General features: G+C 42.1%; 1 long non-coding RNA gene across 1 annotated transcript; it reads right to left on the reverse strand.

The window, feature by feature from the left end:
* Window positions 1-13,101: 13,101 nt before the first annotated feature.
* On the reverse strand, window positions 13,102-15,421 carry LOC309346302. Its single transcript, XR_014158584.1, has 2 exons — window positions 14,852-15,421; window positions 13,102-13,595 (listed from the first exon to the last, which is right to left on the reverse strand). It is a non-coding gene; the product is annotated as an uncharacterized lncRNA (long non-coding RNA).
* Between the last annotated feature and the right edge of the window lie 302 nt (window positions 15,422-15,723).

Below are 15,723 nucleotides of genomic sequence, written 5' to 3' on the forward strand. Positions count from 1 at the left end.
TGGTTGTTCCCCCCCAATAAATACTTAAGTTCAGAAACAGTACAATAAAACCAAAGGAACACAGAAACTGACATATATTCTATTTTTTTTAAAATAATATTTTATTAAGGGTTTTTTAATTACAATATAAATAAACAAACAAAAATATTACATATCATAACATATTTTCTTATCTCCTTTGGACTTCCTCACATCTCCCACTCCTGCGTTCCAAATTGTAAAAATTAAACCAGCAATTTATCACCTTATCTCCATCCTTACTATCTAATTTTCAATATTATATCTCAAATTTTAGATACATTTATTTTACTTCTTAAAAAATTAAACTTAGCCTAATTATTATCTAAAAATTTGTTTTTCTTTAAATTTGCCTTATCTTCATAATTCACTTCGTCTGTTTTGATGGTGCCAAATTGTTTATGATCAAGCATCCTGCTTAACATTCATACAGTTTACAATATTTTTGCAAATAAATCTTGAATTTTTTCCAGTCTTCTTCTACCGTCTCCTCTCCCAGGTCTCGGATTCTGCCAGTCATCTCAGCCAGTTCCATGTAGTCTTATCAGTTGCATCTGCCATTCTTCCAGTGTGGGTAAATCTTGGGTTTTCCAATGCTTAGCGACGAGTATCCTTGCTGCTGTTGTTATATACATAAAAAATGTTCGATCCTTCTTTAACACCCCTTGGCCGACAATACCCAAAAGGAAGGCCTCTGGTTTCTTAGGGAAGGTATACTTAAATACCTTTTTCAGCTCATTATATATCATTTCCCAGAAGGCCTTCACTCTAGGACAAGTCCACCAGAGGTGAAAGAACGTTCCTTCATTTTCCTTACATTTCCAACATTTGTTATCAGACAAGTGGTATATTTTTGCAAGTTTGACTGGGGTCATGTACCATCTATATATCATTTTCATTACATTTTCTTTCAAAGCATTGCATGCAGTAAAATTCAACCCAATAGTCCACAACCTTTCCCAGTCCTCAAACATAATATGCCCAATGTCCTGTGCCCACTTTATCATAGCCGATTTGACGGTTTCATCTTGAGTGTTCCATTTTAACAGCAAGTTATACATTCTTGAAAGTACCTTAGTCTTAGGCTCTAACAATTCCGTTTCCAACTTATATTTTTCCACCTGGAATCCTAACTTTTTATCAAGTTTGAAGACTTCTTTAATCTGAGCGTAATGTAACCAATCTCGGACTTTGTCTTTCATTTTCTCCTGACTCTGCAATTTCCAATTGTCCCCATCTTTTTCTAATATTTCCCAATACTTTGGCCATTTGGCCTCCATATTGAGCCTTTTCCGGGCCTTAGCTTCCAATGGTGAAAGCCACCTTGGAGTTTTATTTTCCAATAAGTCTTTGTATTTTGTCCAGACATTAAACACTGCTTTTCTAACAATATGATTCTTAAAAGCCTTATGAATCTTAACCTTGTCGTACCATAAATATGCATGCCAACCAAACGCATTGTCAAAACCTTCAAGATCTAATACATCAGTGTCCTCGAGAAGCAGCCAGTCTTTTAACCAGCAGAATGCTGCTGATTCATAATACAACCTTAAGTCTGGCAGGGCAAAGCCCCCTCTTTCTTTCGCATCAGTTAATATCTTGAACTTAATTCTGGGCTTTTTGCCCTGCCAGACAAATTTGGAAATGTCTCTCTGCCACTTCCGGAAACACACTGTTTTGTCCACAATCTGTAATGTTTGAAACAAAAACAGCATTTTTGGCAATACATTCATCTTTACAACAGCGATTCGGCCCAACAAAGAAAGTTTCAGTCTTGTCCAACTTTCTAAGTCTCTCTTAATTTCTGACCAGCATTTCTCATAATTATCCTTAAATAGACTCAGATTTTTTGCTGTTATGTTTACCCCTAGGTATTTTACTTTTTTAACCACGTTTAACTCTGTCTCTTCCTGAAACCGTTCTGACTCTGTAACTGTCAAATTTTTTCCCAGTACCTTAGTTTTCTGCTTGTTTAGTTTAAATCCTGCCACCCGACCAAACTCTTGAATCAGTTGTAATACTTTTTTCGTACTAGATTCTGGCTCCTGTAAAGTCAAAACTAGGTCATCTGCAAACGCTTTAAGTTTATATTGTTTCGCTCCGACCTGAATTCCTTCAACCATCCGGTCCCCTCTAATCATGTTCAAGAGCACCTCCAGAACCGAAATAAATAGCAGTGGGGAAGGACAGCCTTGTCGTGTTCCTTTTTCAATTTTGAACTCTTCTGTGATCACATTATTAACTATCAATTTAGCCTTTTGTTCTGAATAAATTGCATCTATCCCATTTTCAAAACCCCATCCCACTCCCATTCCTTCCAAATTTTTCTTCATAAATTTCCAAGAAATATTATCAAAGGCCTTCTCCGCATCTATGAAAATTAACACTGCTTTTGTATTGATATTTGTTTGCAAAAGTTCCAAAATATCAATGATATTCCTTGTATTAGCAAACAAATGTCTACCTGGGAGAAAGCCTGCCTGATCCTTATGTATTACTTCATTTAAAACTTTTTAAAATCTGCTTGCTAAAATATCTGCAAATATTTTATAATCCACATTTAGAAGAGAAATGAGGCGGTAGTTCTTAAGTTGAGTCTTTTCAGTTTCCAATTTTGGTATCAATGTGATAAACGCTTCTTTCCACGATTCCAGCGCCTTCTTCCCCTCCAAGATTTCATTGCTAACCTCCAGCAATGGTTGTATCAGATAGTCTTTCAAAGTCTTGTAATACTTGGAGGTAAGCCCATCTGGCCCTGGGGATTTGCCCAGTTGCATATTCTGAATGGCTTGTTCAATCTCTTGTCGTGTTATTTTACAGTTCAGGATTACTCTGTTTTCTTGTGACAATTTTGGTAGTCCATTCTTTTTCAAAAATAGTTTTATCTCAGCCTCATCTTGCGGCCCTTGAGTATATAGTTTTTTAAAATATCTCTGGAAGCACTTTCTAATATCTACAGGGTTCTGAATGTTTCTTCCTTCAATCTCTAAATTTGTAACTGTATTTAGTTTTTGTCTCTTCTTCAACTGCCATGCTAGCAGTTTCCCGCATTTATTCGCTGATTCAAATGTTCTTTGTTTCATTAATTTAACTTTCCACTCTATTTCCTGGTTTATCAATTTGGAATATTGTGCTTGATAGAGTTTAATTTCTCTCAGAATCGGCTGTGACTTCGGGTTTAATCTTAACTTCTTCTCAAATTCTTTAATTTTCTCCAAAGTCTTATCTTTTTTCTCATTTTGTATCCTTTTCTTTACAGCATTCTGTTGTATCAAGAACCCCCTCATCACGGCCTTACTTGCGTCCCAGATGGTTCTTTTTTCCACTGTGGTGTTCAAATTTATCTCAAAGTAATCCTTCAAAACTTTTTGGGCATTCTTGATGATCTCCTGATCTCTAAACAAATTGTCATTCATCTTCCATCTAAAGGAGCCGGTTGGTAGTAGTGTCATATCCATCTTTACTGCATTATGGTCGGAGCAGGTCTTTGGGCAGATTTCCACCTTTCTAATCTTAGGTGCCAGACCTCTAGATATCCATATTTGGTCGATTCTCGTCCATGTCAGTTGGGCTTCAGAAAAGAATGTTCCTTCTCTTCCAAGGGGTTCTTTGTCCTCCAAATGTCGATCAGGTCCATATTGTCAGTCAGCTCGAAAAAAGTCCTAGGTAGTCTGCCATCTTTTGACACATTTTGATTTTGTGACTTATCCATGTTGGCTGATACCACGCCGTTCATGTCTCCCATCATGATGATGTTGTCATATTCCAGATAATCCAGGACGCTCTCATGCAACTTATTATAAAATTCCGATTTCCCCTCATTTGGTGCGTAAATTCCTAATATCAAAAACTTCTCTCCTTGATGTTGTATCTCAATTGCCAAAATTCTTCCTTGCTCATCCTTAAATAGAAGTTTAGGTGACAGGCTCTCCTTTCCATAAATCGCCACTCCTCTCTTCTTCACTCGATCCGAAGAAATAAATTCTTGGCCTAGTCTTTTATTTATTAGCACTTTTTTATGGAGCCTAGTCACGTGTGTTTCTTGCAGACAAATAATGTCCAATTGTTCTTTTTTCAATATATAAAATATCTTCCTCCTTTTTTCCGGGGAGTTGCACCCATTAATATTCCAGCTCAACAGTTGCAGAGACATCCTGAATAATTCTGTTATTTCTCTGGAGGTGGTATCTTTTTCTCTGGATTTTCAGGTTCCAAGGGTAGAGGTACAGCAGATGCTCCAGGCCCAAAAGGTGCTTCAATTCCTTTCTGAAGGTCCTCTCTGTAGGCAATCAGAAATTTATCTCTGTCTTCAAGTGTTTTGATTTTAACCTTCTTCCCTCTGAAGGTGAAGGATAATCCCTGAGGGAATTCCCACCTAAAGATGATTGAATTGCTTCTTAGCAGTCTAACCAGTTCAAGATAGGCGGATCTAAGGTCCAGCAGTTGTTTCGGGATATCTTTGTAAATTTCAGCTCTTCTATCCAAAATGTCCAGTGACTTTTCATAGTGTAGGCCCAATATCCTGTCCCTTTCCTCCTTCGATCTCAAAGTTATCAAACAATCTCTGGGCTTGTCTTTCTTTGCAAATTTTCCAAGCCTGAAAGCCGACACGATTTTAAAGTCCTTTTCCTCCTGTATAGGCCAGAACTTGGAAAATTCTTTAGTCAGGAACTCAACTAAGTTTCCTTCTTCAACTTCTGGTATTGACCTTAACCTTAGGTTATTTTCCCGATTCCGCAGTTCTATCATGGACAAATACATCTGTTGCTCTCCAACTTGTTTATAGAATGGTTTCACCTCTTGTTCTAAACTTTCAACTTTTTGGCTAGTTGCCTCAGCCAGTTTACGATTTTCTGCAGTGGCCTCAGTTAACTGCCCAATTGCTTGTGCGTTCTGTGCCACCTGCCCAGTTATTTTATTTAGACAAGCTGTATTTTGGTCAATTTTGGCTGTTTGTTCATCCGCTTTCTTGTCCAAAGATTCCGCTTTCTTATCCAAAGATTCCAATTTTTCATAAATTTTCTCTAAAATTGAAGCAGTTGCTCCAGCGGCCATATCTTCCAGCTGTAGCTGCTCAGTCTCTTCTTCCCCTGCCAACGGCAGAGTAGGCACAATTTCTTCTTCCCCTGCCAACGGCAGAGTAGGTACAGATGATCTACGTGTCTGTAAGGCTGAGGTTAAAGTTGTTTGTCTAGTTCTTGCTCCCCTTTTTCTTGTGCCGCTCATTCCAATTTTATCTAGAAGTCAAGGTCAGACTGAGTTGTTCCCATGGGAATGCAACAGCCCAAGAGCAAACAGTCGAATAGGAGGAAAGGAAAAAGAAAGTAAAATAATGTCACTGCTGTAAGTCCAAAGTCCTCTAGAGGGAGCTTAAAATGTCTTGAGGGAAGAAGCCAAATCAAGAAAAATCAATAAAATCAAATTTAAAATCCAAAGACCTTCAGTAGCTAGTATTTAGCAGAGTTGTTATTGGCAGCATTACATTGTTTCTGACAAGTGCCAGCTGGTGTTTCAAAGTAGCAAGTCCAGAAACCCTCAAGTTGTTGCAAGTCCAGATACAAAATAGCCAAGTCTGCAAACTGACAGTTCTCTTATTCAGGCAGCCCAAGTACCTGGGCTTCTCAGTCAAAATTTGTAGTTCCCAAGGAAGAAGATTAACACAGTCCAAGTAAGAGTTGAGTCAAATAAGTAAATTAAATCTTTACTTTACCAAGAAGTAACTTCAGTGAATGCTCAAATTGGTTCGTTCAAGAGCCTCTTCAACGGCTGCACACCTCCAGCTCTTTTTGCTTTGAAGTTTAAGTAGCAGCAGAAGACGGACTTCCTGTTTACATCTCTCCGCTTTTAGCCAAATTTCCATTAATTTAAACTCAAATTGTAAAATCCTTCCTTACTCACGGATTGTTGCTTTTCCGTTCCAAATATTTTCAGGAAAAAAGGTCAGCGCTCACCGACAGCAGCTGCTCCACAGAGTAGCGATCGACTCACAGCGCCGCGACCCCCTCCACGATCAGAGGCTCCTTACGGGGTCTCTTCTCCGTTTCAAGGGCCGCTTCTGGCACCCACCGAGTCCCACGTCCCCAGGCTCTTGCTGCCTGGGGTTTTTCAGTGCGGGTCTCCGCTTTGCCGTAGCGGACGACCCAGTTCTGCAGAGCTTCCTCCTCACAGCGCAAGGAGGACCGCCATTGCCGTTCGCGCCGCCTCCGGAAGTAATGCTGACATATATTCTATATAAACAAAGCAGGCATAAAACTAAACCGAGAAGCCTGTCCGTAATGTGAATATCCACAAAAGGAATGCCGGTTTAGAAGTGGGTTTAGAAATAAAAAGGAACATTTTCACAGAACCTGTCAAGATTCATACCCAAAGACTGGGGGCATGCCTACTCAATTGATGGCAGAGTATCAGCTCCAAAGGGACATGTTGCTCCAAAAAGGACTCTGGACACATTAATTTCATTAGTAAAAGTTTACTAAGATAAAAATAAGTTGTAACAGTTCAATACCAGATCCCTGGAATAGCAATCTCTTAATAATCCACTTGCAGCAAAAATATATAACAGTAGAATAAAACTTGCACTGAGCAAGTAAAAATCAGTCCATAATGAGAGAGGAAAAGAACTGGGAGAGGAAAAGAATGAACCCCCATCGAACTGCAGTTGTAGACAGTCCTGGGGCAGTTTGGCCTTGAGAGATAACTCACTAAACTTATCCCAGATGCATTTCTGTTCCCTTGAGAACCCTCCAAACACACTAGAATACGCTAGAATACTTCCGTTGACTTCTGTAAGCTCTATAGGGCTTCTGTACCTCAGAAACTCCATTATACCTGACAGAACCTGTCCTTTGTTTCCCCTGTGGCCAATTTAGATTGCTAAGTAAGTTTGTGTGATAAAGCTTCTTGCTGTAGGTAGGTTTTGAGAGAGGGCAAATGCACCCTCTCTGGAAAAAAAAGCAAGGGAGCATTTCTCGTGCTGTGTTCTATAGCATTGTCATTGCGTGCCCTGTGGCATGGGACCCAGTGCCGTCACACTATCTTAAAACTGTCTCTGGTCTCTGAACAGCCTGGGCAAGTTCCTGAGGCAGAAGGCCTGTGTCAGACAGAATGTAAATAATATGCTGCATTGTTCCCAGACATACATACATGAGAGAAAATATGTCTGTCCCCATTGTGGTCAAAGAAGGAAAGAAAACGTTTCACAGGACAATTCTTAGCATTTGCACCCCTCCCTCAAAATGAACCTGTTCAGGTGGCACTTACACCTCCAGAAACCTATCAAAATGGCAGGATTCCTGAGAAAACATCCCTCTGGGATTGGCAAGGGGTGGGGGGAGTTGTTGCTCTTGTACAATTTGGACTATTGGAGTTTGATAGCTGGAAGTTTTGGTACAAGGGTGTACATTTCTTTTCATATGCTGTTTTTATTGCATTTGTTAATTGCTTCATACCAAACAACAACCTCAAAGCAGCTTAATAAAGAATTGTTATAGGCAGGATAAACTTAGAAATTAATAAATGCTAGGATTTTGGTTATTTGTGATATGAAGGGAGAATGCAAGCTGCAAAGGAATTTCTGTGCTGGCTTATGCAAACCAGCCTGGCTGGCTGGGGGAAGAGCAGACAAGGTGTTTGAAGGGCCATAGAAGGATCCTTTGACCTGGGGAGTCAGATGTCACAAAGGTTGCTGGGGTAACTGTGTTTTGGGGGACAGGAAAGGGGAGCTCTGACACAGGGGCTTCTGGACAGAAGGAAGAAAGAAAGGGAAGAAGGAAAGGTTGTCAGCAATGCTTTGGGCCATGCTTTAAGATCTGGACTCTCCCCATGCGGACTGAAGGTGTAAATAGGTGAATAAACCATATTTTTCAACATTAAAATGGTATAGAACTCCAGCACAAATGGCGTATATAGTGAAAGGGTTTAGTCCCAAATGCTGGTATTGTGGTCAGGAAAAAAGGACTATATTCACACATGTGGTGGGAATCTAATCTGGTTAAGGAATATTGGCAAAAGATTATAAAGGTTATTTCTGGATTATTTCAAATAAACATAGAAGTTAATAGGGATTTGTTATTTTCGGGAATACTGGGAAATAACAAAGTAAAGAGTAATAAGCAGGAGTTGTACAAGATTGTGATTCTAGCTGGAATGGCAGCTACTGCTTTTGGATGGAAAGAAAAGGCCAAATGGAATATGGAAAAATGGAATGATTATGTTTTTGAATACGTACAATCAGAAATATTTACACAGATAGTGGCAGAGGATAGATGGGAAAATAAATGCCAAAGAATCACAAATAAATGGGCATTTTACAGGAACTGGAAAGAAAGAGGGGAAGCCAACCCTAACATACAAGCTCGAATGAACAGACTGTGTACATGGATAAAAATATGAAGAAGGAAGGCCTGACCCGGGGCGGGGAGGGCTGGAGTGGGGAGGGAGGGAAAAAAATAAGTAAACCGGATGGTATTTTGAATTGATTTTGTTATGTAAGCCTTTTTTTCAGAAACCAATATATTAATGTTACGTAGTTAGGCATTGTAGTATGAATGAATTTTGTTCTGTATTCTTTGTTTTATAGAATATATATAATAATGCTATGTTACTAAACAAATTTAATAAAATGGGGGGGAACCATATTTTTCAACGGCTGTAAATATTCCCTCCTGGGCAGATTTTCCACAGTTTATGCTGTTATCCAATCCCAATCCCAGGAACAACAAAACCTTCCATTCCTGGTCTGCACCCCATTCTGGCATTTAGAGAGTTGTAACAATCCGTTGGAATTTAGCCTGTATTGTACCATCAGCCTGAGATGCCTAACTCCTTGGCCTACCTAGCATCAAGTCCTACTGGCAGTATGCCAAGTCCAAAATTAAACAATCCATTGGGTTGATCCATGTAAGCAATGTCCCAAAAGTCAGGAAACACAGTCCAGGGTCAATCTCAAAACACAGTCCCGTAGCAGTCAGAGCATCCAAGCCCAAGGACCACCAATAAGGGCAGTTGAGTAGACCCAGCACCTCAGCTCTGCTTCCCTTTTATACCTTGCATGTTGATTGCAGCATCTGGGCTTCACGAGGCAGGCGACCATCATCCGTTCTGAGCCTACTCCAGCTGAGGAATCAGGGAGAGGGAGTGGGTCAAGAAAAGGTCTACAGGAGAGGAAGCCGGAGGGTGGGGTTAGTTGGCCTCAAAAGCAGGCATGTCCATGAGGCTCTGGAGCACAATCCCTCCAGTTGCATCAGGCGCCCTTGCAGGCCCTCACCTCTGCCACCTCTTCTGTGTTCTCCAGGTGAATGACCACATTCACCACTTATGCAATGCCTTCCTCCGGCAAACTGGGATGCCACTGCTGCCAAGCCCTGCCTGGTGTCAAATTGCTGCTGCCTGAACCAGGGCTTTGTCCTAAAAGGGGGGAAAGAGGAACCATGACCACAAATTGTCCCTTCTCACTTCCAAAGGTAAAAAATGTTAAATTCCTGCAGTTCCTTGGAAGAAACCTTGCCGTTTCAATTGATTTGTAAAGACGATGCCCTGAAACACCCAGGAGATTCTTTTTCTGCCCATTTTCTGAATGAAATCAAGGAATGTGGTGGCTATGTCTTGGCTTGGCAAGTTCAGCCGCTCATAGCAGCTGCTGAGGAGCCTAGGGTCTATTGCTGGGCACTGCATAGTGACCGAAATCAGTTGACTCTGCCACCTGCTGCCATACGGAGCTGAGCAGTAGCCCATTGTGACGGCCACTACATAATACATATGGAGGTAGTTTGGGGTTGGATGAGTGAGCAGATGCAGGAGCAAACTGGCACACTGGGAACTCCAGTGGCAGCAGAAACAGTAGCAGTACCAGGCAGGGCCCCAGATTGGCAGTTGGTGGGACGATGCACGTGAGGTGTCGTTGCTCACCTGCCTTCCAGATATTGAGTGTTGCTGCCAATTGCTGAGAGGGTGAGGCGTGGGGAGCAAGGCACAGTGCAGGCAAAGCAGAGGAGCCCCACTTGTGCTGCCCCATCAGTGGCCCCATGCTGTGACGGAATCCTGCCGTCATAGATGGTGCTTAGCATAGCATAGAAAGAAGACACAATGAGGCAGAGAGTATTCTCATAATGGCCGGGCAGCTCCGTCCAACCTCTCTCCTCTGGCAACTTTTATTTATTATCCTTTGTCCTCCCAGCCGCATGGCCGTAACCCAAAGTCTCCTGTTACCTCATCCGGTCAAGGCTTTTATTGCACCCGTCACCATATAAGGTAATCATTGCCCAGAGGAATGTCAGGGGGCACCCTGCAGTATTTACAAGCCTCTGCCTTGGCTTTATGACTCCCACAATGCTGAGAGCTCACTAAAGGTCTTGGGAGACCCTCTTTCTTCTGTTACTGGGAGAGCATTTTCCTCTGGGAACAACACAGGAGAAAGACTCCACAGCCCACATTCGGCAGATACGGAACATGGGGCTCTTTGCTCATTTGTCCGCACTCTGCCTTTAGTGCTGCAGCGACAAGTGGGTTGCTAACTCATTTGAGTCCTATCAATAATTATACGTTCCTGGTGATAACCCCTTTCTGTCCCTCTTAAAGAAAACACACATGAATCTGAATCATACTAACATAAACTACTTTACTAGCAGATTCATTTGGGTTTACAGAGTTGTTCCTGAAGGCAGGCTTAGGTTACATGACAGATAAACTATATACTAGGTAGTAGTGAATCATGAGAAGACTGCATCTGAGCAGTTACCAGTTAACACTGCTTTCAGCAACTGACTGTGGCGATCACACAGGGTCCCCAGACGTTTCACCGTCTATTGATCCCTGTGCCACCACTTTATTTTTCGCTGCCACCACCCAGGCCCTACCTGGTACAATACTGAGTCCAGTCAGGGTTAAATTGGAACATAAACGTTTGTTTATTTATTGCAGTTTAACAAGCGTGTGGTTTCATAAACGGTATCAGTCAATTACAATCATGGGGTGCCTATTCAGACCTATAACTTCCGCTACCTGCTCTCACTCACTAAACCAGTTCTCAGATATTTGTCTTCCTAGCCCCCAACTATTCCTGACTCAGCTTATTTTGCTACACTAACTCAACCTACCCACAAACTATCCCAATTCACTCCCACGCCACCCAATGAACTCTACTCTTTTTTTCCTCCAAAATTTTATTGATTTTCCAAAATTTATAAACAAACATAAATCCTAACTGTAATTATTCCACTCTTAATAACATCACTAAGTGACTTCCTTGAATCCCCCTGGCTGAGTTTCAATGTATATCATTGTAACAGTTTTCCAAAACAAATTTCTCAAAATTTACTTAATCAAATAACATCTTTCTTTTCATTTTAAATTTAAACATATTACTCTATAACATCACATATTTAAATCCTAAGCCTATTTGGTATTTGCAAGTATTTCTATTTAAATTATCTTAGCATATCTAACTAAATAGTCTTTGAATTTCATCCATTCCTCCTGGTACTCCTCCTCCTCCTGGTCGCGGACTCTTCCGGTCAGGTCGGCTAGCTCCGAAAAGTCCATCATCTTCATCTGCCATTGTTAGCCATGAATTGGAAAACACAAGAAGTGCCAACAAAATTCTAGGTGCAGTTGTGGCGTACAAAAACAATCTTAACATCTTTCTTGGGCAATTCCAAACCTGTTATTCCAAGAAGAAAGGCCTCTGGTTTCTTAATAAATGTATATTTCAACATATTTTTTTTTCAATTTATAAATCTTCTCCCAGAAGTCTTTCACCTTGGGGCAGGTCCACCACATATGATAAAAGGTACCTTCTTTTTCTTTACATTTCCAACATAATCACTATTGTGATATATCTTTGCTAATTTTACAGGAGTTAAGTACCATCTATACATCATTTTCATAATATTTTCCTTTAACACCGTACATACAGTGAACTTGACCCCTTTCCTCCACAACCTTTCCCAGTCTTCAAACATTATGTTAATGTCCCACATCTCTTGCCCCAATCTATCATGACAGATTTAAATTGTTCGTCCTTTGTATGCCATTCCAACAATAGATTATACATTTTAGACAAATTTTTAACTTTAGAATCTAGCAACGCCGTTTCCAACTTGGTTTTTTCGGATGCAAAACCATTTTTCTTGTCTAGTTTATACAGTTCATTGATTTGGTGGTAGTGTAACAGATTTTATAAAACAAATTCCTTCCAGTAGCACCTTAAAGACCAACTAAGTCAGTTCTTGGTATGAGCTTTCGTGTGCATGCACACTTCTTCAGATACACACTGAAGAAGTGTGCATGCACACGAAAGCTCATACCAAGAACTGACTTAGTTGGTCTTTAAGGTGCTACTGGAAGGAATTTGTTTTGTTTTGACTATGGCAGACCAACACGGCTACCTATCTGTAACAAGATTTACTTTATCTTTAATTTGATCAAATGGTTTTAATTTAAATCCTTCTTTATCTTCCAGTAATAGATCTGAATATCTCAACCAATTAGTTTCCATATTTAACTTTTTCTGGGCCTTTGCCTCCATTGGCGAAAGCCAACTGGGTGTTATCCTTTCTAAGAAATTATTTTTAAAACCATTATGGGCCTTTATCTTGTCAATCCAAGTTCAACCAAGTGCTTTTGCAGAATTTTGTCTTTCTCTCCTACAGTCTTAATTCTTTGCTTTCTTCCTTCAAATTTGAAGGAGAGACCCTCCAGGAATTCCCCCAACAAACTCTGCCCCTCCCAGAGCTGGTTTTATAGTCCCTCTGACTCCACCCCCTGGGTCCTGATTGGGTAACCTGTTTAACTATTTCACCTCCAGCACTCTCATGTTAACGTCACGTACCTCCTCCCTTAAGAAGTTTTGATTCAGGAGAGTTAACTGATCAACTTGTTTTGTGTGTTTTTTTTGTTTTGTTTTTCTCTCTATATATATACTTACATAAACAAGTACAGTGGTGCCTCGCAAGATGAAATTAATTTGTTCTGCGAGTTTTTTCGTCTTGCGAATTTTTCGTCTTGCGAAGCACGGATTCCCATAGGAATGCATTGAAAATCAATTAATGCGTTCCTATGGTCAAAAAAAGTGCAAACAAAGCCAAATTTGGTACAAAAAGAGTTTATTAAGTGCTCTTTAAAGTCACACATACTGTAAAGAGCATTTTAAAAATTGAAGGAACAATAATTTAAGTTTCTAAACATGACAGAAAAGCATTTAAAAATCACCAAAGTGTACAGTACTGTACATACATTTTCTAAGACTCTGGGGGACAACTCGAAGAAGGTTCCTCTTCCACTCTTTGCTTCTTGCTGAAGAACCTGTCCATGGTCTGCTGCTTCATCTGCCTTTTCAGCACCTCCCTGAAAGACGACATGACCCTCTTATCAAAAGTGTTCGCAAGGTCACGTGTCAGGTCCTTGTCAGGGTGGTGCTGCTGTGCAAAAGCCTGCACATCTTTCCACTTCTGGCAAATGTCCCTCAGTTCTTTGGAGGACAGCCGTTCCTCAGTTGCTTCCTCCTCTTCCAGCGAGGCCTGCTCCTGCGCAGCCTCTGCCTGCAGTTCGACCAGCTTCTGGGTGGTCAGCTCCTCCACCAGCTCGCTGACGTCCTCCTCTGTAACCTCCAGGCCCATGGTCCTCCCCAAGGAAACAATGTCCTGAACCACTGTTGACTCTGGTGCATCAGAGTCACTTGGTGCCACACAGTCCGGCCACAGGCTGCGCCAAGTGCAATTCAAATTTCTCTGGTTGATCCCGTCCCAGGCCGTGGTGATTATCTTCAAGCAGGTGATGATGTCGAAGTGGTCCTTCCAGAATTCCCACAGGGTGATGTTGGTGCAATCAGTCACCTCAAAGCATCGCCTGAAAAGCTCCTTGGTGTAGAGTTTTTTGAAATTGGCGATGAGCTGCTGATCCATCGGCTGGAGCAGTGGCGTGGTGTTAGGCGGCAGGAACATGATGTTGATGAAGCTGAACTCCTCCAACAAGTCCTCCTCAAGGCCTTTAGGATGAGCAGGAGCATTGTCCATCAGAAGCAAAGCCTTCAGCGGCAGGTCGTTGTCCAGCAGGTACTGTTTGACAGCAGAGCCAAAAGCAAGATTGACCCAGTCCACAAACAGCACACGTGTGACCCAAGCCTTACTGTTGGATCGCCACATGACACTCAGCTGCTCCTTGTCGACCTTGTGTTTCTTGAAGGCCCGTGGGTTCTCCGAGTGGTACACCAGCAGGGGCTTGATCTTCAGGTCGCCGCTTGCGTTGGCACAGAAGAGCAGGGTCAGACGGTCCTTCATGGGCTTGTGGCCAGGCAACCTGGCCTCCTCCTGAGTGATGAAAGTCCTTTTGGGCATCCTCTTCCAAAACAGCCCGGTCTCGTCGCAGTTGAAGACCTGCTATGGAACGTAGCCCTCCGTCGTCACAACCTCCAGGAACTCCGCTGCAAAGTCTTCAGCTGCAGGAACATCAGAACTGGCAGCCTCTCCATGCCTGACCACGCTGTGGATTCCAGATCTCGTCTTGAACCGGTCAAACCAAAACAGCCTGGCTGTTGCCGGACGAGGTCTGCGTGCAAGGCCCTGGCCTTCACACAAATGATGGCCTCAGTCACTGTGTCCCCTGCACGCTGCTTCTCTTCTAACCAGATGAGCAGCAACTTTTCCACCTCCTCCAGAACAGCTGGGTGGTTCTTCACGATCCTGGTGACTCCCTTGGCTACATCAGTCGCAAGGATCTTCTCCCTCATCTTCAGGATGGTCCCGATGGTCGATGGATTCCTCCCGTACTCCCTGGCAAGGTCTGTCTCACGCATTCCACCGTCGTGCTTCCGGATGATCTCCTTCATTTCCAGCGTAACCTTCTTCCTCTCGATGGCCTCTGCAGCAGCAGTCTTCTTGGGCCCCATGGCAGCACAGCTCCTACCTTCGCAAACCCAAACAAAAAAAATCAGTGCTTCACATCCAAAAAATTCAAAAGCTCCAAACCTCCTAGAAAACACACAAGCTTCCAGATTCTTGCAAACCCCTTCTCAACTATTCCCCCAGCCACCCACCACACAGAAATCCAAACCCAGAAATCTTTTTTTTAAACAACAGCAGAGTGCCCCAATGGTCACAAAAAATCATAAAAATGCAGGAAAAAAACACACAAGCTTCCAGATTCTTGCAAACCCCTCCCCAACACCAAGTCCTTGAATTCCAAACACCCCAACCCAAAATCCAAAAACCCCCAAAAAAGTTTTGAAAGTTTAACTTACCAAATGGCTGCAAAAGAAGTTTTGGAAAAGCTTCAAAAATCACCAAAGTCTTCAAAAACCTCAAAGAAGGCTACCACACCGCGTGCTATGAGTTGCTCCTCGAAATCAAGTCGCAACTGCACCTCTTCAAGCAATGCACCCTGGGTATTAATGGTTTTAAGAAAAAGGAATCCCACACCCCTCACCTCCAGGAAGATGGCTGCAGTGACTTCTGACATCCCGGCAAAACGCTTACTCTTCAGAGCTGAAGCGATGTATGCCTCTTCTGTCCTCCAGGTGAATGAGCACATAATAAGTCCCCACCGTAGTGAGTAGAATTTGGCACAGGACAGGTCAAAAGTTCTGTGAAATCAGGATGTGGCGATCACACAGGGTCCCCGGATGTTTAACGGTCTATTGATCCCTGTGTCACCACTGTGCTCGCTTCCCCGCTGCCACCAACCACTTACTCTCTGGTAAAACACTCAGTCCAG

The sequence above is a fragment of the Podarcis erhardii genome, assembly GCF_964252035.2.
Source record: "Podarcis erhardii genome assembly, chromosome: 7".
NCBI classification, from domain to species: Eukaryota; Metazoa; Chordata; class Lepidosauria; order Squamata; family Lacertidae; genus Podarcis; species Podarcis erhardii.